The following is a 23,821-nucleotide window of genomic DNA, read 5'->3' on the forward strand; positions in this document are numbered from 1 at the left end:
ATTGCCCTGGGATAAAGTCAGCCAAACTCCTGGGCCTGGCACACTGAATACCAAGGATTCTGAAATCAGGGTTTAGGATTTTATTCTTTGTGTCCTCATGTCTCACCACTCCCAAGCCACTCTACACTATAAAAAATGTTCAGCTGCTTGCAGCTCCCAGAATTGCTATGTTTTATCCCTGCATGACAATTTCCCCTGCCTGGAAACTGCTCCACAATCTATGGCTAAATCATAACTTTTGCTCCTTCATTTTCCAGCTACTAGTTCCCTTCCCTGGGAGATTTCCCTGATTCCTCAAGGCTGAGGGAAGTACCCCTCAGGCTTCACAGCATGGTCACCCACTGACCACACAGTGCAGCAGCTTTCTTTTTACTCCTTGTCTCCCCAACCAGAAGAAGGTAAACTTCCCAGAAGTGTGTTGACTTCACTTCTCAAAAGCATTTGATAAGTTTTACCCCTCTCCTGGGAAACGCTTTCTTTATTGCCAAGTAAACACAGTTTAGACCTGCCTTCCCTCCCTCACAGGTAATTTTTTCGTAGTCTCTTTGCTAGATCATTTCTTTGTGTCTCTATATTGGAGTATCTCGGGGCTCAATTTTCCTCTTTATCATCCATACCAGTGAGTTTCTCCCTAAACCTGTGGCTGTACCAGAATTTACTGAAGTGGTTTAAAAATTATAGAAGCCCAGGCTCTATCTACAGGTCAATTAAATTAGAAGCTCAAGGGTAAGACCTGGCATTGGTATATTTATATTATCCTAGGGTGACAACAGAGTGCAGACAGGATTAGGGATCATTTGATCTTAGTCAATCTCAGATAGATATCATCCAGTTCCATAGCTTCAAATATCACACATATGCTGATAATTTCAAATTCAAATATCCATCTTCCCTGATCCATATCTAACTATCATCAGAAATCTCCCTTAAATGTCTAATAAGCATTCTTTTTCAAAACAGAACTCTGATTTCACCCTGCATAGTCACAGTTTAAAGTACTCTCAAGGTCAACAATGGAGACCTCCTATTAGAAGTTGTTCAGGCTCAAGCCCTGGAGTCATCTTTAACTTCTCTCTCTCTCATTCTTGCTCTGTGTGAATCCATCAGTAACCTTTTTTTTTTCTTTTTATTTCATGACTTATGTTTCCTTTACTTACATTGTGGTAAATTTTTAATTTTATTTTTTATTGAAATATAATTAATTTACAATGTTGTGTTAGTTTCAAGTGTACAGCAAAGTGATTCAGTTATACATGTGTGTATATATATATATATGTATATATATATATATATATATATATATATATATAAATTCTTTTTCAGATTCTTTTCCATTATAGGTTATTTAAGATATTGAGAATATTTCCCTGTGTTATACAGTAGGTCCTTGTTGTTTACCTATTTTATAAACATTGGTGTGTATATGTTAATCCCAAACTCCTAATTTATCAGTAACTTCTGCTGGCTTCTTTAAAACATATCCTAAATTTATTACATCTTAGCACCTTCATTCTCATCTAAGCAAGAACTTTCCAAATCTGGTGCCAGGGCACCTGGGCTGGGGATGGTTGCAGATGTACTGAGATATTGATCCTTTTAGCCTCTTTGGGCAGCTGGTAGGACAGGTTAAGCTGTAACACCTGAGCTTCTCATATCAGGTTTGGAGAAGCTCTGTCAGAAGCTACCATCGCAGGTACCTGATTACTCTAGTACTTTCTAATGAAGTCCCCTTGTTTTGATTTTCAGTCCTCTACTGTTATTTTCAAAATGGCAAATAAAATGATATTTGCAAATGGTAACTAATTATAATATGCCCCTGCTCAAACTATTTAGTGCCCTCCCATCACCAAGGCCCCTGACCATTTGTCTAACTTCATCTCTACGACTCTTCCCCTGTGACACTCAGTTTCTTGCTTATCTTTGAAAAGGCCAAGCAAGTTTCTTCTTCAGTCTTAACATTTGTTGGTCCTCTAGACCTGTGCATGGCCCATTTCCCCATTTTTCTTAGATGTCTGCCTTATGATACCACTCAGAGAGGCCTCTCTTACCCACATCTCTCACCTTATCATTTATTATATGTCCTCATGGTATAATAGATGTTATATATACATTTATCTGCTTATGAAGTTTATGTGTCTCTCCCAACAGAAGAGGAGCTCAGTAAATGCAAAGACGGTCACTGCTCTATCTCAGCATCTGGAAGAAGTGACAGCAATAGCTACATTTTGAATAAATGAGTGAATGGATCTGATTATCAACCATACTTCTCCTTTCCTTTCTAAAATTGTCTAAATATCATCTTTCACTGCCTCAGAATTAGGAACTAGAAACCAATGCTGAATTGACTTTTGTTCTTATTAGCTTCAGAACTATTAGATCAAAATAAATAAAACATGCTATCAACTTAGAAGGAAAGTTAAAAAAAAAAGGATCTCTTTTAATTAAAATTGGAGATGAAAAGACTACTTAATGTCCTAATACCATCTTGTCAGCTGATTGTCCATAGGGTCAATTCCAAATCAAATTAAATATATTCTTTACAGAGGGATCACAATAATCAACTTCTCCAGAATGCTTACATTATATTCTGAAAAGAAAAGAAACCGTGAATAATTTCTGGTATCCAATAGGTTTCTTTGTGTGACTGCCACCCAAAATCTTTTGTGATTAACAATTTGATCTGGTGGTACCATATTGATAAAATTTATATATACTAAATTATAAGGAAATTTCTTTATTCTACTATTCACTTACAAACATAACAAAGATACAATTTGAAATACGTAAATATCACATATTATATTTAAAACAATATGTGGACAAATAGACACATAAAAACTTCATGAAAGGTGTTGAAAATAGTTAACAAATGGATTAATCCCATTTTAAATACAATTGACATTTAATATAGGTACTGCGTTAATGCTGCAATAATTATCTTTTAAAAATTAAAAACCAAGTAAGCTTAGTAGATAATTAAACATTATTATTCTGGATTCATTTTAATTAATAGAAGAATAGTCAAATGATACCCCTGGAGTCCTGATATGTGTTGAGATTATGTTGCAACTGAACTTTAATTACTTCGATAATCATTTACTCCCTTATTTGACTATCTACTTACAAACAACCCGAATTGGTGACTAGTAGTGCTAATTGAATATATTAAATTGCTTGCCCACGTTTTTAATACTAGATTATATCAGTATTTTATGGAAACATAGCCTACACAATTAAATATCATTTGTTCAATCATTTCTTCACCAAACACAGAATTGTTTCCAGAACAAAACTTTAATAGTAATGTTTCATTTTGAAAGTTTTGTTCATAGAGAATTTTATTCTGAATTAGGTTATTCTTTACGAATATTATTGTTCTGGTCACAGATCGTAAATTAAAACTAGAGTGAAAGCTACATCAATTTCAGTTTTGTACACATTCTACCATCCCTTTCCCTAGTATCTAATAAGCTTAAAATGCTTGGTTTTTATATTAACTTTTATTTTTCATGCTATAGCAATTTGCTCCTTTTATTCCTCTCTGCTGATCTCTCAGACGGTAGATTTGAGAAGAGCTATGTTATAAAATATTGGGAGAATCTATATAGAATTTCAGCACAGGAAAATGGGAAGGAAATAATTTCTGTGTTCACGTAGTAAAAGAGGCATAAGAAAAAATATATATGTATATGTAAGTGCATGTACACATGTGCATATGTACATACACACATCACACACTAGCACATTCAGAGAAAACAAGTGTGAATTTTATACATTTATGATGAAATAACTTAGCCTTAGGAAATTGTTTCACAATAAATCTTGACAAGATTATCACAAAATGGACCAGATAGCACTGGTTCTAGACAGTGTTGATGTGAAGAAAAGGGCAAATGGGTTACTGACAAAATTAATAAACTATAATATCTAGCCAAGAAAAATCACTGGACATTTATGAAGATAAAGATTGTCAACTCTGTTGATGATCATATACCTGTGAAGGTCAGGTGAAGGAAAGATCACAAAAAGACAACTGATACTATTTAGTTGAGAAACATATGTGACTAGACAGTTAATATTTTTGCACATTAGGTTCTTATTTTGAAATTAATAAGTTCATTTATGTTGAAGTTAATATCCATGCTGATATATTTCTGTTAGAGGGACGTCAAAACTGTTAAACATCGTGGTCCAACATAGAAGACTGAATTCTTATTAAACAGATTTAGTAAAGAACTATGAATTATTTTATTAATAATTAACATTAAGTATAGTGACCCTTAAATGATGATTTTAACTAATGAGGGTAGTTGAGTGGAAGTACATGATACATAGACCACTATGTTTTATTGAGCAGAAATATAATATCATCTACCTCCCAGTGAAAGTAAATAAATTGTAGAAAAATTCTAGTATGCTTTTATAATGAGAAAATTCATAAAAATTTAATCCAATCAGGAAGTGAGGTTTTGTGCACTCTTGTTTCAACATTGAAATTACTTAGTCAAAATTTTGTATTGTTACAACTTCAGATGGTTCTCCTTTTATTAGAAATGTAAAATTTACCTATTATAATAAATACAACAAAAGTATTTTATAATAGCAACATCTTTTCCATAAAATTAATATAAATTAAATTATAAATAAAACTCATATCAAGTCAATCTTTACTGAAACCTTTGAAATATAAAATACTGGAACAATTAATCTGCCATTTCATTGAATTCACAGTATTAAATTCTAGCCTTGCATTGCAGTTACAATTGACTTGGGAACATTTAGCATACATACTTATTAGGACCACTAGATGGCCTCCCCCAAACGGCCATCCTTTACACATCCTATTGATATTCTGACTTATATACAGGCAGAAGAAAGAAAAAAAGGTCAAATGGGGCATATTCCAGGTCAAAATAAAATTAAGCTCTGTTGCAATAGAGAAGCCAGAATTATCTCATATTATTTTCACTACTTTTGTTAATAATTTGTAATAAACTAGGTATTTGGAGGAAAAACAATTAGGAAATATTCCCAAGTGAATCTTTACCCTTCAAGAACATGTTGACTTAGACTGAGGTTGAACTGACTTAGAGGTTCTGCACACCAAGGTTTGGATCTTAACTCTGCCGCCTCAGCAATGTGATCTTAACCTTGTCATTAATATTTTCCATCAATAAGATGGTGATAACAATGATGATTCCTAAAAGGTAAAATGAATGATGTCACGTGTCTAATGAATGCTTCACTGGTTTCCCATGCTCTTAAAACGAAATTCAAATTCTTATCATGGCCTCTGAGGCTAAAATTGTGCTCTAACAAGCTCCCTCCTCATCTGTGTGCCCACTCACCATGTGACAGTCAAATTGGCATCTTTGGTTCCTTGAACAGTTACAGCTCTTTCTCATCGGTGTCCTTGAACATGATTTCTCCTCTACCTAGAAATTTTTTCCCTGTACTCTTGATAATTGTTATCTTCTCATCATTTGCTTTTCAGATCAAATCTTCCCAGGCAGGCTTTCCTGACCCACCTTTTTAAAGAGGCTTTTCTATGCCCATGATTCTTTACCTCAGACATTTTTGTTTCCTTAATAGATTCTAATAGAGCTAACACTTTTAAATTTATTTTTCTACTTATAATTTTATATTCTATCAATTCCTCTAGACTGTAAATTCCATCAGGGCAGAGACCATGTCTGTCTTGCACTGGACTTTACACTCAGCAGCTAGTACAGGGTTTATTCCTATTTCTGGGTGTTATTGAACACTCTTTGATGTGTTTACCGAACTCATAATTTCCTCAGAGACTGTTCTGAAGAATAAACAAGTAAATACATTTAGATAATTTTGCACACAACAAATGCTCAAAAACCACTATGGAGAAGCACCATCAGAGTGATAGGAGGAATAGTAAAAAGAGAGGAATGATTGTAATGGTTAGGAATGAGGGTTCAGGAGAAGAGGTTTTAGAGTCAGACTTCACCAAATATTGCCTTTTACTACTTATTTGACCTTGGATGGTCACTCAATTTTTCTACAAATCTCATTCTTCCTCAGGAATTGTGGTTTATAATAATAGTAATACCTTGCTCAAAGGATTGTTGACAGCGGTAAATGAGAAAGAAAATGCATGCAAATTCCCTACTAGAGGTACAGATATAAAATAAATGCTGAAGAAATCTTTATTTTCTTGTGATTTTATTATAATAATGATAATATAATTGGAGCACCTTACCTTTTATGTCAAGACATTTCTATAGTTGATAATGTAATATTTTCAGAACATATGAATTTTTTTATGAAAACAAAATAAAATACAAAGGGGAGGAATTAAATGAAATATCCTAATGATCTGAATGTTTATACTAAAAGGAAACATAAACTGAGGCTAAATCAAAACAAAATTAAATAGACAAAAAATTGTCTAGAACTTGTTTTTTGAGAGACCAAATTTTTTTAAAGTTTTTAAATGCAAAATTACACTCCACATAATTTTACAAAAAATGTTTCCAATTACTTTTAACTATTATTTTCCAGAAATGCAAAATTAATTTAATTTAATATAAAATTTTCACTGAAGAATGGATGTATATTTTGTGGCATGTTCATAAAATGAAACACCATAAAATTTTTTTCCCTCAACCATTTTATTAACAAAACTTAACATATAATAATAATTGAGTTTTTTGTTATACAGGTTTACTAATGAGAATAAGGAGAGTCTTCTATTGGAGATAATAATTTTGTTTAACTGGAATTCTTTTTTTTTTTTTTTTTTCCCTATTTTTAGTGGGGACCTGCTGTATAGCACAGGGAGCTCAGCTCAGTGCTCTGTGATGACCTAGATAGGTGGGATGGGGGGCAGCGAGGTCCAATAGGGAGGTTATATATGTATGCATATAGCTGATTCACTTTGTTGTACAGCAAAAGCTAGCACAACATTGTAAAGCAACTATAGTCCAAAAAAATACATAAAAATTTAAATTAAGATATAACCTCATCCATCAATGATGATATCAGTAATAATATGTGAAATTATTGTTTGTGAGTTTTTTGTTGCATTTAAAACATATTTTAGTTCACAAATATTTGTTTTGATTTTTTTTCTCTTTCCTGCCCAGGTATAATTTACATGGAGTAACATTTGCTATTTTTAGTATGTGATTTTGTGTGTTTTGATACAGTGTTAAGTTGTAACTAGCACCACAGTCTTGTTATAGAAAGCTTATCCCCTCAAATCTCCTGTGCTCCTGGAGGTTAGCTCTCCACACAGCAAGCCCTGTGACCACTGTGTTTCTTGTTTGTATTGACTTTCCTTTCTCAGAATATTACACACAAGCAGAATCATGGAGTCTGGTCTCCTCCAGTAGTATAACTTATATGAGATTTACCCATGTTGTGTGATGAATTATAGTTTTTATATTGAACTTATATCTTCCTAACTAGCTAAACTTATTTATTAATTCTAGTGGTGTTTTAGGATTCTTTGTAATTTTATATAGACAATCATTTCTGAATATAGATATATTTTACATCTATTTTTACAAACCATACACCTTTTATATCATTTTAATTTCTTTCTTACACTGGCCAGTATGATGTTGAATAGAAGTGATAATTTTAGGGAAAAATATTCAGCCTTTCAACATTATGCATGTTGAATGTTTTATAGATATCTTTTATCAGGTAGAGGTTAGACGTCTGTCTAGGACTAACTAAGGGTGTGGGCTTAATTAAGGGTGTGGGCTATTTTACTAGAAATTTTGTCTAAATACATGCTTCACTCTCAGTATTAGATTTTTCATTTTGTGCTGTATCTGAGAGTTCTCTCCATACTCTTGCCCTTTTTTTCTGTCCTAACGACCTATTGGAATCACTTTTGGGTTGATGCTTATTAGCCAGGTAGAAAGGGGTAGAAGAGGATTCTTTGCTATCCTGATTAAGACGCAGTCATACATAGATCTTCCATCTTTGGGTCTTGAGATTGGTGCCTTGACAGTGATCCTGCCACCATATCTTCTCTTTTGTAACATTCCTCTGTTCCAGACATACACTATGAGAGATGTCTTTTCACAGCACGTAGTGACATTTGTGGAAATGGACTAAGCATGGGTGTCAATTCTTCTTGTGCCTGTGACCTCCACAACTTCATTAGTCCATTAGCAATTTGTTAAAAATTTTAAATTAATTCTTACCAGTGTCCAGCAGTTTACAACCCAAATAAGAAAGATTTTCTTGGAGGTGGTGTCCTTAAATTTTAGTTTAGCTTGTTATCATGGGAGCACAGATGACAGATTTCAGAAAAGTTGTGACTTTCAGATTGTCAGTGGTTGTTGTGCTGTTGTTGTTGTTGTTATAAGGATAAGAACAACTTTTTTTCTAGATGTGTAAAGCCTAAGGTGAAACTATTGTTTTCTTCTTAAACTGTATTTATAGCCTTTACATTTAGGTTTATGATGCATTTTGAATAAAATTTTATATAAGATGTGAGTTATGAATTATTATTATATTCAATTGTAGAAGAGTGTATTGTTGAAAGAATTGTCCTCTCCCTGTTGAATTAGGTAGCACTTTTGTCAAAATCCTCTGACCATACATGTGAGGGTCTAATTATAACTCTCTGTTATGGTCTATTGACTTAGATTTGTTTTGCTTTTGTCAGTAAAACACTATAATGATTAATAGCAATTTTGTGTAGTTGTGATATCAGGTAGTGTAGATCTTTTAATTATTGTCTTTTGAAAACTTGTTAGCTAGTCTACGCCATTTAAATTTTCATGTAAATGGCAGAATCAGCTCAAAACTGTATACAAAATTTTGTTTTGAAAACTTTTATTGTGATTACACTGAATCTACAGACCATTTGGCTGATAGTGAATATCCTAAAAATAATAAATCTCTGATCAATCCTAAAAATAATAAATCCCAATCAATCTCTGTATATCTCTTCTTATTCAGTCTTCTCTAATTTCTTTCAGTGATGCCGTGCAGTTTTCAATGTACAATTTGGGTATTATTTTTTAAATTTATCCCTAAAAATTATAATTTTTTGATATTATTGCATACAATTTTTAAACGATCAATTCCACATCTTTGGCCAGTATAAAGAAACACAATTGGTTTTTGTACATTGACTATGTATCCTGCAATCTTCCTAAACTCATTCAATATTTCTATCAGCTTTTTAATGGATTCATTAGGGGTTTACACTTGGATGATCATATCTTGTCTTTTCCGAAGAAAAACAGTTAAGCCCCTTAATTTCCAGCCTATTTTTTTTTTTCTGCTTTATTTAACTGGTATAAAAAACTTGCATTAGATATTGAATAGAAAGGGGAAGTCTTTCCTTATACCCAATTGTAGGGAGAAAGTATCATATATGTAAGATCTTCAAAGACTCTTAGATAAATGTGGTTTTTATCTAGAATTTTTTGTTTTGTTGTTAACATCAGAGTTAGGATCTTCTATAAACTTGTTTCCTAAATTTTTCTATTTTTTTCTATTTTTACTTCTCTCTTCTATAAAATATATTTTTTTCTTTCCCTTTTTTTCATTTTACATGCTAACAAGAATTACAGGTGCTGATATTTTACATTTTAATTTATTTTATTGTATTTTTCCCTGTCTTATTTCCTTTCTTATCAGTTTCCATTCCTCTCCTGAAATGCATAATGTCTTCACCTATTATAGCCAAATTTTCCAATAAATTTTTGTTTTGTTTTGTTTTTTAAATTTTATTTATTTGTTTATTTATTTTTGGCTGTGTTGGGTCTCCGTTTCTGTGCAAGGGCTTTCTCTAGTTACAGCAAGCGGGGGCCCCTCTTCATTGCGGTGTGCAGGCCTCTCACTATTGCGGCCTCTCTTGTTGCAGAGCACAGGCTCCAGACGCGCAGGCTCAGCAATTGTGGCTCACGGGCCTAGTTGCTCTGCAGCATGTGGGATCTTCCCAGACCAGGGCTCGAACCCGTATCCTCTGCATTGGCAGGCAGATTCTCAACCACTGCACCCCCAGGGAATCCCCTCCAGTAATTTTTTAACTTTTTAATGGGAATTGATTTACATTACTTGTCTGCAACTATAACAAGTTCAACTAAAATTGTAATTCTATTTTCTCTCCTTTTTTGATTACACTCTTTCTTCTTTGCATGTCATATAATCTTTTTATTATTCCAGGTAATTTTTTAAAGGAAGAATGTAATCAAAGTATAATACTTATGTTTTTTTCTTTCTTCCTTTCCTTTTTTAATTTTATTTTTAGAAATTTTTGTTTATTTATTTTTTTTAACACCTTTATTGGAGTATAATTGATTTAAAATGGTGAATTAGTTTTGCTTTATAACGAAGTGAATCAGCTATAAATATACATATATCCCCATGTCTCCTCCCTCTTGCGTCTACCTCCCACACTCCCTATCCCACCCCTCTAGGTGGTTACAAAGCACCGAGCTGATCTCCATATGCTATGCGGCTCGTCCCCACTAGTGATCTGTTTTACATTTGGTAGTATATATAAGTCCATGACACTCTCTCGCTTTGTCCCAGCTTACACTTCCCCTTCCCCATGTCCTCAATTCCATTATCTACATCTGTGTCTTTATTCCTGTCTTGCCCCTAGGTTCTTCAGAATTTTTTTTTTTTTATGATTCCATATACATGTGTTAGCATAAGGTATTTGTTTTTGTCTTTCTGATTTACTTCACTCTGTATGACAGATTCTAGGTCCATCCACCTCACTACAAATAACTCAATTTTGTTTCTTTTTATGGTTGAGTAATATTCCATTATATATATGTGTCATATCTTCTTTATCCATTCATCTGTTGATGGAAACTTAGGTTGCTTCCATGTCCTGGCTATTTTAAATATAGCTGCAATGAACATTGTGGTACATAACTCTGTTTGAATTATGGTTTTCTCAGGGTATATGCCCAGTAGTGGAATTGCTGGGTCATATGGTAGTTCTATTTTTAGTTTTTTAAGGAACCTCCATACCATTCTCCATAGTGGCTGTATCAATTTATATTCCCTCCAACAGTGCAAGAGGGTTTGCTTTGCTCCACACCCTCTCCAGCATTTATTGTTTGTAGATTTTTTGATGAGAGCCATTCTTACTGGTATGAGGTGATACCTCATTGTAGTTTTTTTTTTTTTTTTTTTGGCTACTAATGAATCCATTCTTTATTCAGCTCATTGTAGTTTTGATTTACATTTCTCTAATGATTAGTGATGTTGAGCATCATTTCATGTGTTTTTTGGCAATCTATATATCTTCTTTGGAGAAATGTCTATTTAGGTCTTCTGCCCATTTTTGGATTGAGTTGTTTGTATTCTTGATATTGAGCTACATGAGCTGCTTGTAAATTTTGAAGATTAATCCTTTGTCAGTTGCTTCATTTGCAAATACTTTCTCCCATTCGGGAGGTTGTCTTTTCATCTTGTTTATGTTTTTCTTTGCTGTGCAAAAGCTTTTTAGTTTCATTAGGTCCTATTTGTTTATTTTTGTTTTTATTTCCATTTCTCTAGGAGGTGGGTTAAAAAGGATCTTGCTGTGATTAATGGCATAGAGTGTTCTGCCTATGTTTTCCTCTAAGAGTTTTATAGTGTCTAGACTTACATTTAGGTATTTAATCCATTTTGAGTTTATTTCTGTGTATGGTGTTAGGGAGGGTACTAATTTCATCCTTTTACAGGTAGCTGTCCAGTTTTCCCAGCGCCACTTATTGAAGAGGCTGTCTTTTCTCCGTTGTATATACTTGCCTCCTTTATCAAAAATAAGGTGACCATACGTGTGTGGGTTTATCTCTGGGCTTTCTACCCTGTTCCATTGATTTATATTTCTGTTTTTGTGCCAGTACCATACTGTCTTGATTACTGTAGCTTTGTGGTATAGTCTGAAGTCTGGGAGCCTGGTTCCTCAAGCTCCATTTTTCTTTCTAAAGATTGCTTTGGCTATTCGGGGTATTTTGTGTTTCCATATAAATTGTAAAATATTTTGTTCTAGTTCTGTGAACAATGCCATTGATGGTTTGATAGGGATTTCATTGAAGCTGTAGATTGCTTTGTGTAGTATAGTCATTTTCAAGATATTGATTCTTTCAATCCAAGTACATGGTATATCTCTCCATCTGTTTGTATCGCCTTTAATTTCTTTCATCAGTGTCTTAGAGTTTTCTGCATACAGGTCTTTTGTCTCCTTAGGTAGGTTTATTTCTAGGTATTTTATTCTTTCTGTTGCAATGGTAAATGGGAGTGTTTCCTTAATTTCTCTTCCAGATTTTTCATCAGTAGTGTTTAGGAATGCAAGAGATTTCTGTGCATTAGTTTTGCATCCTGCTACCTTACCAAATTCATTGATTAGCTCTTGTAGTTTTCTGGTAGCATCTTTAGGATTCTCTAAGTACACTATCATGTCATCTGCAAACAGTGACAGTTTTACTTCTTTTCCTATTTGCATTCCTTTTATTTATTTTTCTTATCTGCTTGCTGTGGCTAAAACTTCCAAAACTATGTTGAATAATAGTGGTAAGAGTGGACAACCTCGGCTTGTTCTTGATCTTAGTGGAAATTGTTCCAGGTTTTCACCATTGAGAACGATGTTGGCTGTTGGTTTGTCATATATGGCCTTTATTATGTTGAGGTAAGTTCCCTCTATGCCTACTTTCTGGAGGGTTTTTATCATAAATGGGCATTGAATTTTTCTGAAAGCTTTTTCTGCATCTATTGAGATGATCATATCACTTTTCTCCTTCAACTTGTTAATATGGTGTATCACATTGATTGATTTGCCTATATTGAAGAATCCTTGCATTCCCAGGATAAACACCACTTGATCATGGTGTATGATCCTTTTAATGTGCTGTTGGATTCTGTTTGCTAGTATTTTGTTGAGGATTTTTGGATCTTTGTTCATCAGTGATATTGGCCTGTAGTTTTCTTTTTTGGAACATCTTTGTTTTTTGTTTTTTGTTTTTTTTTTTTTATCAGAGTAATGGTGGCCTCATAGAATGAGTTTAGGAGTGTTCCTCCCTCTGCTATATTTTGGAAGAGTTACAGAATAGGTGTTAGCTGTTCTCTGAAAGGTTGATAGAATTTACCTGTGAAGCCATCTGGTCCTGGGCTTTTGTTTGTTGGAAGATTTTTTATCATGGTCTCAACTTCAGTACTTGTGATTGGTCTGTTTATATTTTCTCTTTCTTCCTGGTTCAGTCTCGGGAGGTTGTGTTTTTCTAAGAATTTGTCCATTTCTTCCAGGTTGTCCATTTTATTGGAGTAGTGTTGCTTGTAGTATTCTCTCATGATCTTTTGTATTTCTGCAGTATCAGTTGTTACTTCTCCTTTTTCATTTCTCACTCTATTGATTTGAGTGTTCTCCCTTTTTTTCTTGATGAGCGTGGCCAATGGTTTATCAATTTTACTTATCTTCTCAAAGAATTAGCCTTTCCTTTTATTGATCTTTGCTATTGTTTCCTTCATTTCTTTTTCATTTATTTCTGATCTGATATTTATGATTTCTTTCCTTCTGCTAACTTTGGTTTTTTTTTTTTTGTTCTTCTTTCTCTAATTGCTTTAGGTGTAAGGTTAGGTTGTTTGAGATGTTTCTTATTTCTTGAGGGAATATTATATTGCTATAAACATCCCTCTTAGAACTGTTTTTGCTGCAATCCATAGGTTTTGGGTTGTCATGTTTTCACTGTCATTTGTTTCTAGGTATTTTTTGATTTCCTCCTTATTTCCTCAGTGATATCCTGGTTTTTTAGTAGTGTTTTGTTTAGCCTCCATGTGTTGTATTTTTTACAGATATTTTCCTGTAATTGATGTCTAGTCTTACAGCATTGTGGTCAGAAAAGATACTTGATATGATTTCAATTTTCTTAAATTTACTAAGTCTTGATTTGTGACCCAAGATGTGATCTATCCTGGAGAATATTCAATGAGCACTTGAGAAGAAAGTGTATTCTTTGTTTTTGGATGGAACGTCCTATAAATATCAATTAAGTCTGTCTTGTTTAATGTGTCATTTGAGGCTTGTGTTTTCTTATTTATTTTCATTTTGGATGATCTGTCCATTGGTGAAAGTGGGATGTTCAAGTCCCTTACTATGATTGTGTTACTGTCGATTTCCCCTTTTATAGCTGTTAGCATTTGCCTTTAGTACTGAGGTGCTCCTATGTTGGGTGCATAAATATTTATAATTGTTATATCTTCTTCTTGGATTGAACCCTTGATCATTATGTAGTGTCTTTCTTTGTCTCTTGTAATAGTCTTTATTTTAAAGTCTACTTTGTCTGATATGAGAATTGCTACTCCAGCTTCCTTTTTATTTCCATTTGCATGGAATATGTTTTTGCATCCCATCACTTTCCGTCTGTATGTGTCCCTAGGTCTGAAGTGGGTCTCTTATAGATAGCATATATACATGTTTTGTGTTTGTAGCCATTCAGCCAGTCTATGTCTTTTGGTTGGAGTACTTAATCCATTTACATTTAAGGTAGTTATCAATATGTATATTCCTATTACCATTTTTAAAAATTGTTTTGGGTTTGCTCTTGTAGGTCTTTTGCTTCTCTTGTGTTTCCTGCCTAGAGAACTTCCCTTAGCATTTGTTGTAAAGCTTGTTTGGTGGTGCTGAATTCTCTTAGCTTTTGATTGTCTGTTAAGGTTTTAATTTCTCCATCGAATCTGAATGAGATTCTTGCTGGTTAGAGTAATTTTGGTTGTAGGTTTTTCCCTTTCATTACTTTAAAAATTGTCCTGCCACTCCCTTCTTGCTTGCAGAGTTTCTGCTGAAAGATCAACTGTTAACCTTATGGGGATTCCCTTGTATGTTATTTGTTGTTTTTCCCTTGCTGCTTTTAATATTTTTTCTTTGTATATATTTTTTGATAGTTTGATTAATATGTGTCTTGGCGTGTTTCTTCTTGGATTTATCCTGTATGGGAGTCTCTGTTCTTCCTGGACTTGATTGTCTATTTGCTTTCCCATATTAGGGAAGGTTTCAACTACAATCTCTTCAAGTATTTTCTCAGCTCCTTTTTTTTTCTCTTCTTCTTCTGGGACCCCTATAATTCGAATGTTAGTGTGTTTAATGTTTTCCCAGAGGTCTCTAAAACTGTCCTCAATTCTTTTCATTCTTTTTTCTTTTTTTCCTCTGAGGTAGTTATTTCCACTCTTTTATCTTCCAGGTCCCTTATCCATTCTTCTGCCTCAGTTATTCTCCTACTGATTCCTTCTAGAGAATTTTTTTTTTTTTATTAACATCTTTATTGAAGTATAATTGCCTTACAATGGTGTGTTAGCTTCTGCTTTATAACAAAGTGAATCAGTTATACATATACAATATGTTCCCATTTTTCTTCCCTCTTCCATCTCCCTCCCTCCCACCCTCCCCATCCCACCCCTCTAAGTGGTCACAAAGCACCGAGCTGATCTCCCTGTGCTATGCGGCTGCTTCCCACTAGTTATCTATTTTACATTTGGTAGTGTATATATGTCCATGACACTCTCTTACCCTGTCACATCTCACCCCACCCCCTCCCCATATCCTCAAGTCCATTCTCTAGTAGGTCTGGGTCTTTATTCCCGTCTTGCCACTAGGTTCTTCATGACCTTTTTTTTTTTTTTCCCTTAGATTCCGTATATATGTGTTAGCATACTGTATTTGTTTTTCTCTTTCTGACTTACTTCACTCTGTATGACTGACTCTAACTCCATCCACCTCGTTACAAATACCTCCATTTCATTTCTTTTTATGGCTGAGTAATATTCCATTGTATATATGTGCCATATCTTCTTTATCCATTCATCTGTCGATGGACATTTAGGTTGCTTCCATGTCCTGGCTATTGTAAATAGAGCTGCAATGAACATTTTCGTACATGACTCTTTTTGACCTATGGTTTTCTCAGGGTATATGCCCAATAGTGGGATTGCTGGGTCGTATGATAGTTCTATTTGTAGTTTTTTAAGGAACCTCCATACTGTTCTCCATAGTGGCTGTATCAATTTACATTCCCACCAACAGTGCAAGAGTGTTCCCTTTCCTCCACACCCTCTCCAGCATTTATTGTTTCTAGATTTTTTGATGATGGCCATTCTGAACAGTGTGAGGTGATACCTCATTATAGTTTTGATTTGCATTTCTCTAATGATTAATGATGTTGAGCATTCTTTCATGTGTCTGTAGGCCATCTGTATATCTTCTTTGGAGAAATGTCTATTTAGGTCTTCGGCCCATTTTTGGATTGGATTGTTCGTTTTTTTGTTATTGAGCTGCATGAGCTGCTTGGAAATCTTGGAGATTAAACCTTTGTCAGTTGCTTCATTTGCAAATATTTTCTCCCATTCTGAGGGTTGTATTTTGGTCTTGTTTATGGTTTCCTTTGCTGTGCAAAAGCTTTTAAGTTTCATTAGGTCCCACTTGTTTATTTGTGTTCTTATTTCCATTTCTCTGGGAGCTGGATCAAAAAGAATCTTGCTGTGATGTATGTCATAGAGTGTTCTGCCTATGTTTTCCTCTAAGAGTTTGATAGTGTCTGGCCTTACACTTAGGTCTTTAATCCATTTTGAGTTTATTTTTGGGCATGGTGTCAGGGAGTGTTCTAATTTCATACTTTTACATGTACCTGTCCAATTTTCCCAGCACCACTTATTGAAGAGGCTGTCTTTTCTCCACTGTATATGCTTGCCTCCTTTATTAAAGATAAGGTGACCATATGTGTGTGGGTTTATCTCTGGGCTTTCTATCCTGTTCCATTGATCTATATTTCTGTTTTTGTGCCAGTACCAAACTGTCTTGATTACTGAAGCTTTGTAATATAGTCTGAAGTCAGGGAGCCTGATTCCCCCAGCTCCATTTTTCGTTCTCAAGATTGCTTTGGCTATTCGGGGTCTTTTGTGTTTCCATACAAATTGTGAAATTTTTTGTTCTAGTTCTGTGAAAAATGCCAGTGGTAGTTTGATAGGGATTGCATTGAATCTGTAGATTGCTTTGGGTAGTAGAGTCATTTTCACAATGTTGATTCTTCCAATCCAGGAACATGGTATATCTCTCCATCTATTTGTATCATCTTTAATTTCTTTCATCAGTGTCTTATAATTTTCTGCATACAGGTTTTTTGTCTCCTTAGTAGGTTTATTCCTAGATATTTTATTCTTTTTGTTGCAATGGTAAATGGGAGTGTTTTCTTAATTTCACTTTCAGATTTTTCGTCATTAGTGTATAGAAATGCAAGAGATTTCTCTGCATTAATTTTGTATCCTGCTACTTTACCAAATTCATTGATTAGCGCTAGTAGTTTTCTGGTAGCATCTTTAGGATTCTCTATGTATAGTATCATGTCATCTGCAAACAGTGACAGCTTTACTTCTTCCTTTCCGATTTGGATTCCTTTTATTTCTTTTTCTTCTCTAATTGCTGTGGCTAACACTTCCAAAACTATGTTGAATAATAGTGGTGAGAGTGGGCAACCTTGTCTTGTTCCTGATCTTAGTGGAAATGGTTTCAGTTTTTCACCATTGAGGACAATGTTGGCTTTGGGTTTGTCATATATGGCCTTTATTATGTTGAGGAAAGTTCCCTCTTTGCCTACTTTCTGCAGGGCTTTTATCATAAATGGGTTTTGAATTTTGTCGAAAGCTTTCTCCGCATCTATTGAGATGGTCATATGGTTTTTCTCCTTCAATTTGTTAATATGATGTATCACATTGATTGATTTGCGTATGTTGAAGAATCCTTGCATTACTGAGATAAACCCCACTTGATCATGGTGTATGATCCTTTTAATGTGCTGTTGGATTCTGTTTGCTAGTATTTTGTTGACGATTTTTGCATCTATGTTCATCAGTGATATTGGCCTGTAGTTTTCTTTCTTTGTGACACCTTTGTCTGGTTTTGGTATCAGGGTGATGGTGGCCTCGTAGAATGAGTTTGGGAGTGTTCCTCTCTCTGCAATATTTTGGAAGAGTTTGAGAAGGATAGGTGTTAGCTCTTCCCTAATTGTTTGATAGAATTCACCTGTGAAGCCATCTGGTCCTGGGCTTTTGTTTGTTGGAAGGTTTTTAATCACAGTTTCAATTTCAGTGCTTGTGATTGGTCTGTTCATATTTTCTATTTCTTCCTGGTTCAGTCTCGGCAGTTTGTGCATTTCTAAGAATCTGTCCATTTCTTCTAGGTTGTCCATTTTATTGGCATAGTGTTGCTTGTAGTAATCTCTCATGATCTTCTATATTTCTGCAGTGTCAGTGGTTACTTCTCCTTTTTCATTTCTAATTCTATTGGTTTGAGTCTTCTCCCTTTTTCTCTTGATGAGTCTGGCTAATGGTTTATCAATTTTGTTTATCTTCTCAAAGAACCAGCTTTTAGTTTCATTGATTTTTGCTATTGTTTCCTTCATTTCTTTTTCATTTATTTCTGACCTGATCTTTATAATTTCTTTCCTTCTGCTGGCTTTGAGGTTTTCTGGTTCTTCTTTCTCTAATTGCTTTAGGTGCAAGGTTAGGTTTTTTATTCGAGATGTTTCCTGTTTCTTGAGGTAGGCTTGTATTGCTATAAACTTCCCTCTTAGCACTGCTTTTGCTGCGTCCCATAGGTTTTGGGTCGTCGTATCTCCATTGTCATTTGTTTCCAGGTATTTTTTGATTTCCCCTTTGATTTCTTCAGTAATCACTTCGTTATTAAGTAATGTATTGTGTATCCTCCATGTGTTTGTATTTTGTACAGATCTTTTCCTGTAATTGATATCTAGTCTCATAGCGTTGTGGCCGGAAAAGATACTTGATATGATTTCAATTTTCTTAAATTTACCAAGACTTGATTTGTGACCCAAGATATGCTCTATCCTGGAGAATGTTCCATGAGCACTTGAGAAAAATGTGTATTCTGTTGTTTTTGGGTGGAATGTCCTATAAATATCAATTAAGTCCATCTTGTTTAATGTATCATTTAAAGCTTGTGTTTCCTTATTTAGTTTCATTTTGGATGATCTGTCCATTGGTGAAAGTGGGGTGTTAAAGTCCCCTACTATGATTGTGTTGCTGTCGATTTCCCCTTCTATGGCTGTTAGTATTTGCCTTATGTATTGAGGTGCTCCTATGTTGGGTGCATAAGTATTTACAATTGTTATACCTTCCTCTTGGATCGATCCCTTGATCATTATATAGTGTCCTTCTTTGTCTCTTGTAATAGTCTTTATTTTAAAGTCTATTTTGTCTGATATGAGAATTGCTACTCCAGCTTTCTTTTGATTTCCATTTGCATGGAATATCTTTTTCCATCCCCTCACTTTCAGTCTGTATGTGTCTCTAGGTCTGAAGTGGGTCTCTTGTAGACAGCATATATATGGGTCTTGTTTTTGTATCCATTCAGCCAGCCTGTGTCTTTTGGTGGGAGCATTTAATCCATTTACATTCAAGGTAATTATCGATATGTATGTTCCTATTCCCATTTTCTGAAATGTTTTGGGTTTGTTATTGTAGGTGTTTTCCTTCTCTTGTGTTTCTTGCCTAGAGAAGTTCCTTTAGCATTTGTTGTAAAGCTGGATTCGTGGTGCTGAACTCTCTCAGCTTTTGCTTGTCTGTAAAGGTTTTAATTTCTCCATCACATCTGAATGAGATCCTTGCCGGGTAGAGTAATCTTGGTTGTAGGTTTTTCTCCTTCATCACTTTAAGTATATCCTGCCACTCCCTTCTGGCTTGCAGATTTTCTGCTGAAAGATCAGATGTTATCCTTATGGGGATTCCCTTGTGTGTTATTTGTTGTTTTTCCCTTGCTGCCTGTAATATGTTTTCCTTATATTTAATTTTTGACAGTTTGATTAATATGTGTCTTGGCGTGTTTCTCCTTGGGTTTATCCTGTATGGGACTCTCTGTGCTTCCAGGACTTGATTAACTATTTCCTTTCCCATATTAGGGAAGTTTTCAACTATAATCTCTTCAAATATTTTCTCAGTCCCTTTCTTTTTCTCTTCTTCTTCTGGGACCCCTATAATTCGAATGTTGGTGCATTTAATGTTGTCCCAGAGGTCTCTGAGACTGTCCTCGGTTCTTTTCATTCTTTTTTCTTTATCCTGCTCTGTAGTAGTTATTTCCACCATTTTATCTTCCAGGTCACTTATCCTTTCTTCTGCCTCAGTTACTCTGCTATTGATCCCATCCAAAGTATTTTTAATTTCATTTATTGTGTTTTTCATCATTGCTTGGTTCCTCTTTAGTTCTTCTACATCCTTGTTAAATGTTTCTTGCATTTTGTCTATTCTATTTCCAAGATTTTGGATCATCCTTACTATCATTATTCTGAATTATTTTTCAGGTAGACTACCTATTTCCTCTTCATTTGTTAAGTCTAGTGTGTTTTGACCCTGCTCCTTCATCTGCTGTGTGTTTTTCTGTCGTCTCATTTTGCTTATCTTACTGTGTTTGGGGTCTCCTTTTCACAGGCTGCAGGTTTGTAGATCCTGTTGTTTCTGGTATCTGTCCCCAGTGGCTAAGTTTGGTTCAGTGGGTTGTGTAGGCTTCCTGGCGGAGGGAACTAGTGCCTGAGCTCTGGTGGATGAGGCTGGATCTTGTCTTTCTTTTGGGCACGTCCACGTCTGTTGGTGTATTTTGGGGTGTCTGTGGCCTTATTATGATTTTAGGCAGCCTCTCTGCTAATGGATGGGGCTGTGTTCCTGTCTTGCTAGTTGTTTGGCATAGGGTGTCCAGCACTGTAGCTTGCTGGTCGTTGAGTGAAGCTGGATCTTGATGTTGAGATGGAGATATCTGAGAGATTTTTGCCGTTTGGTATTACGTGGAGCTGGGAGGTCTCTTGTGGACCAGTGTCCTGAAGTTGGCTCTCCCACCTCAGAGGCACGGCCCTGATGCCTGGCTGGAGCACCAAGAGCCTTTCGTCCACACGGCTCAGAGTAAAAGGGAGAAAACATAGAAAGAAAGAAAGAAAGAAAGAGGCTATAATATAGTGAAGTAAAATAAAGCTATTGTAAAGCAAAGCTGTACAGACAAAATCTCACCCAGAAGCATATACATATACACTCACAAATAAAAGGAAAAGGGGAAAAATTAATATATCCTGCTCCCAAAGTCCACCTCCTGAATTTGGGATGATTCGTTGTCTATTCAGGTATTCAACAGATGCAGACACATCAAGTTGTTTGTGGAGTTTTAATCCGCTGCTTCTGAGGCTGCTGGGAGATATTTCCCCTTCTCTTCCCTGTTCGCACAGCTCCTGGGGTTCAGCTTTGGATTTGGACCCACCTCTGCGTTTAGGTCGCCTGAGGGCGTCTATTCCCTGCCCAGACAGGATGCGGTTAAAGGAGCAGCTGCTTCGGGGTCTCTGGCTCACCCAGGCCACGGGGAGGGAGCGGTACAGAGGAGGCGGGGCGAGCCTGCGGCAGCAGAGGCCAGCGTGACGTTGCAGCAGCCTGAGGTGCGCCGTGTGTTCTCCTGGGGAACTTGTCCCCGGATCACGGGAGCCTGGTGGTGGCGGGCTGCACAGGCTCCCGGGAGGGGCGGTGTGGAGAGTGACCTGTGCTCACACACAGGCTTTTTGGAGGCGGCAGCAGCAGCCCCAGCGTCTCATGCCCGTCTCTGGGGTCCGCGCTGATCGCCGCGGCTCACACCCTTCTCTGGAGTTCGTTTAGGCGGCGCTCTGAATCCCCTCTCCTTGCGCACAGCGAAACAAAGAGGCAAGAAAAATCTCTTGCCTCTTCGGCAGCTGCAGACCTTTTCCTGGTCTCCCTCCCAGCCAGCTGTGGTGCGCTAACCCCTTCAGGCTGTGTTCACGCCGCCAGCCCCAGTCCTCTCCCTGCGATCCGACCAAAGCCCGAGCCTCAACTCCCATCCCCGCCCACTCCGGCGGGTGAGCAGACAAGCCTCTCGGGCTGGTGAGCGCTGCTCGGCGCCGAGCCTCTGTGCGGGAGTCTCTTCATTTTTTCCTCTGTGCCCCTGTTGCTGTGGGGTCCGCGCTGATTGCCGTGGCTCGCGCCCGTCACTGAAGTTTGTTTAGGCGGCACTCTGAATCCCCTCTCCTTGTGCACTTTTTGGAGGTCGGACGTTTTCTGCCATCGTTCAGTGGGTGTTCTGTAGGAGCAGTTCCACATGTAGATGTATTTCTACTGTATCTGTGGGAAGGAAGGTGATCTCTGCGTCTTACTCTTCCGCCATCTTCTCTCCGGTCTCCCTTCTAGAGAATTTTTAATTTCATTTACTGTGTTTTTCATCATTGTTTGTTTGCACTTTAGTTCTTCTGGGTCCTTGTTAATCGTTTCTTGTATTTTCTCCATTCTATTTCCAAGATTTTAGATGATCTTTGTTATCCTTACTCTGAATTCTTTTTCAGGTAAACTGCCTATTTCCTCTTCATTTTTTTGATCTGGTGGGTTTTTACCTTGCTCCTTCATTGTTGTGTGTTTCTGTGTCTTCTCATTTGGCTTAACCTACTGTGTTTGGAGTCTCCTTTTCACAGGCTGCAGGTTCGTAATTTGGTTTTTTTTGGTGTCCGCCCCCAGTGGGTAAGGTTGGTTCAGTGGGTTGTGTAGGCTTCCTGGTAGAGTGGACTAGTGCCTGTGTTCTTGTGGATGAGGCTGGATCTTTTCTTTCTGGTGGGCAGGACTGCATCCAGTAGTGTGTTTTGGAGTGTCTGTGACCTTATTATGATTTTATGCAGCCTCTCTGTTAATGGGCGGGCTTGTGTTCCTGTCTTGCTAGTTGTTTGGCATCGGGTGTCCAGCACTGTTGTTTGCTGTTCGTTTAGTGCAGCTGAGTCTTAGCATTGAGATGGTAATCTCTGGGAGAGCTTTTGCTGTTTGATATGTGGCACAGGGAGGTCTCTGGTGGACCAATGTTCTGAACTTGGCTCTCCCACCTCAGAGGCACAGGTTTGACACCCAGCCAGAGCACCAAGACCCTGTCAGCCACATGGCTTTTGGGAAGTCTAATGTCTTCTGCCAGCATTCAGTAGGTGCTCTATAGGAGTTTCACATGTAGATGTACTTCTGATATATTTGTGAGGAGGAAGGTGATCTCCACGTCTTACTCCTCCACCATCTTGAAGGCCTCCTCTTCCTTTTCTTTAAAAAAAAATTGTTTCATTATTTTTCAATGATTGCAAGCCCTTTCTTCTCTTTGGTTGATAGGGCAAGTTGTTAATCCTTCAGGTTACTCCTAGATTGATTTGAGCTCTGTCTGGGCCACAACTTTAGGTTGAATTCAGAAAGAATTACTCAAACTTCCAAATTCATATTTTAGTGCTCTTGCCTCTTCATTGGTCTTGTGCTATTTGAACAGAAAGGGAGTCCACATATGATTTTTCTCTGCTCTTTCAGCCCCTCCTTCACTGATGCTTTTCTGTTAAAACTTGGGTTTGAGGACAAAGACTGAATAATTTGGAGGTCAAGCAACTTTTTTTTGCATACAAAGTTTTCCAGATTCCAACTGGTCCCAGCAACCCATCCTGCCATCTATAGTTTGGATGTTTTTTTCTCAAGCTTTCCAAATAATTTCACCTATAGCAGCCTATTCCTCCATCCTTTCCTATTCAGATGAGCTAATTACCCCCAGAAATGGAAGCTGCCATGGCTTTCTGCTGCCTACAAAGGGTTAGTTTATTCTCTGGACTTCAGTTTCTCTGGGCTTTCTCATCCCCTCAGTTTTTATGAGCTCTGAGAAAACTATACATTATATTACGTGTTGCCTGGATTTTTCTTTTTGATATCATAGGTATCACAATAGTGAAAACATATGTATCTTGTTCACTGTTAGTCCCCTAACACCAGCAGAGTAGTTATAAAGAATATATGTTCACAAATATCATTATAAAAATATATGCCTACA

The sequence above is a fragment of the Balaenoptera physalus genome (genome assembly GCF_965194825.1).
Source record: "Balaenoptera physalus genome assembly, chromosome: 9".
NCBI lineage: Eukaryota > Metazoa > Chordata > Mammalia > Artiodactyla > Balaenopteridae > Balaenoptera > Balaenoptera physalus.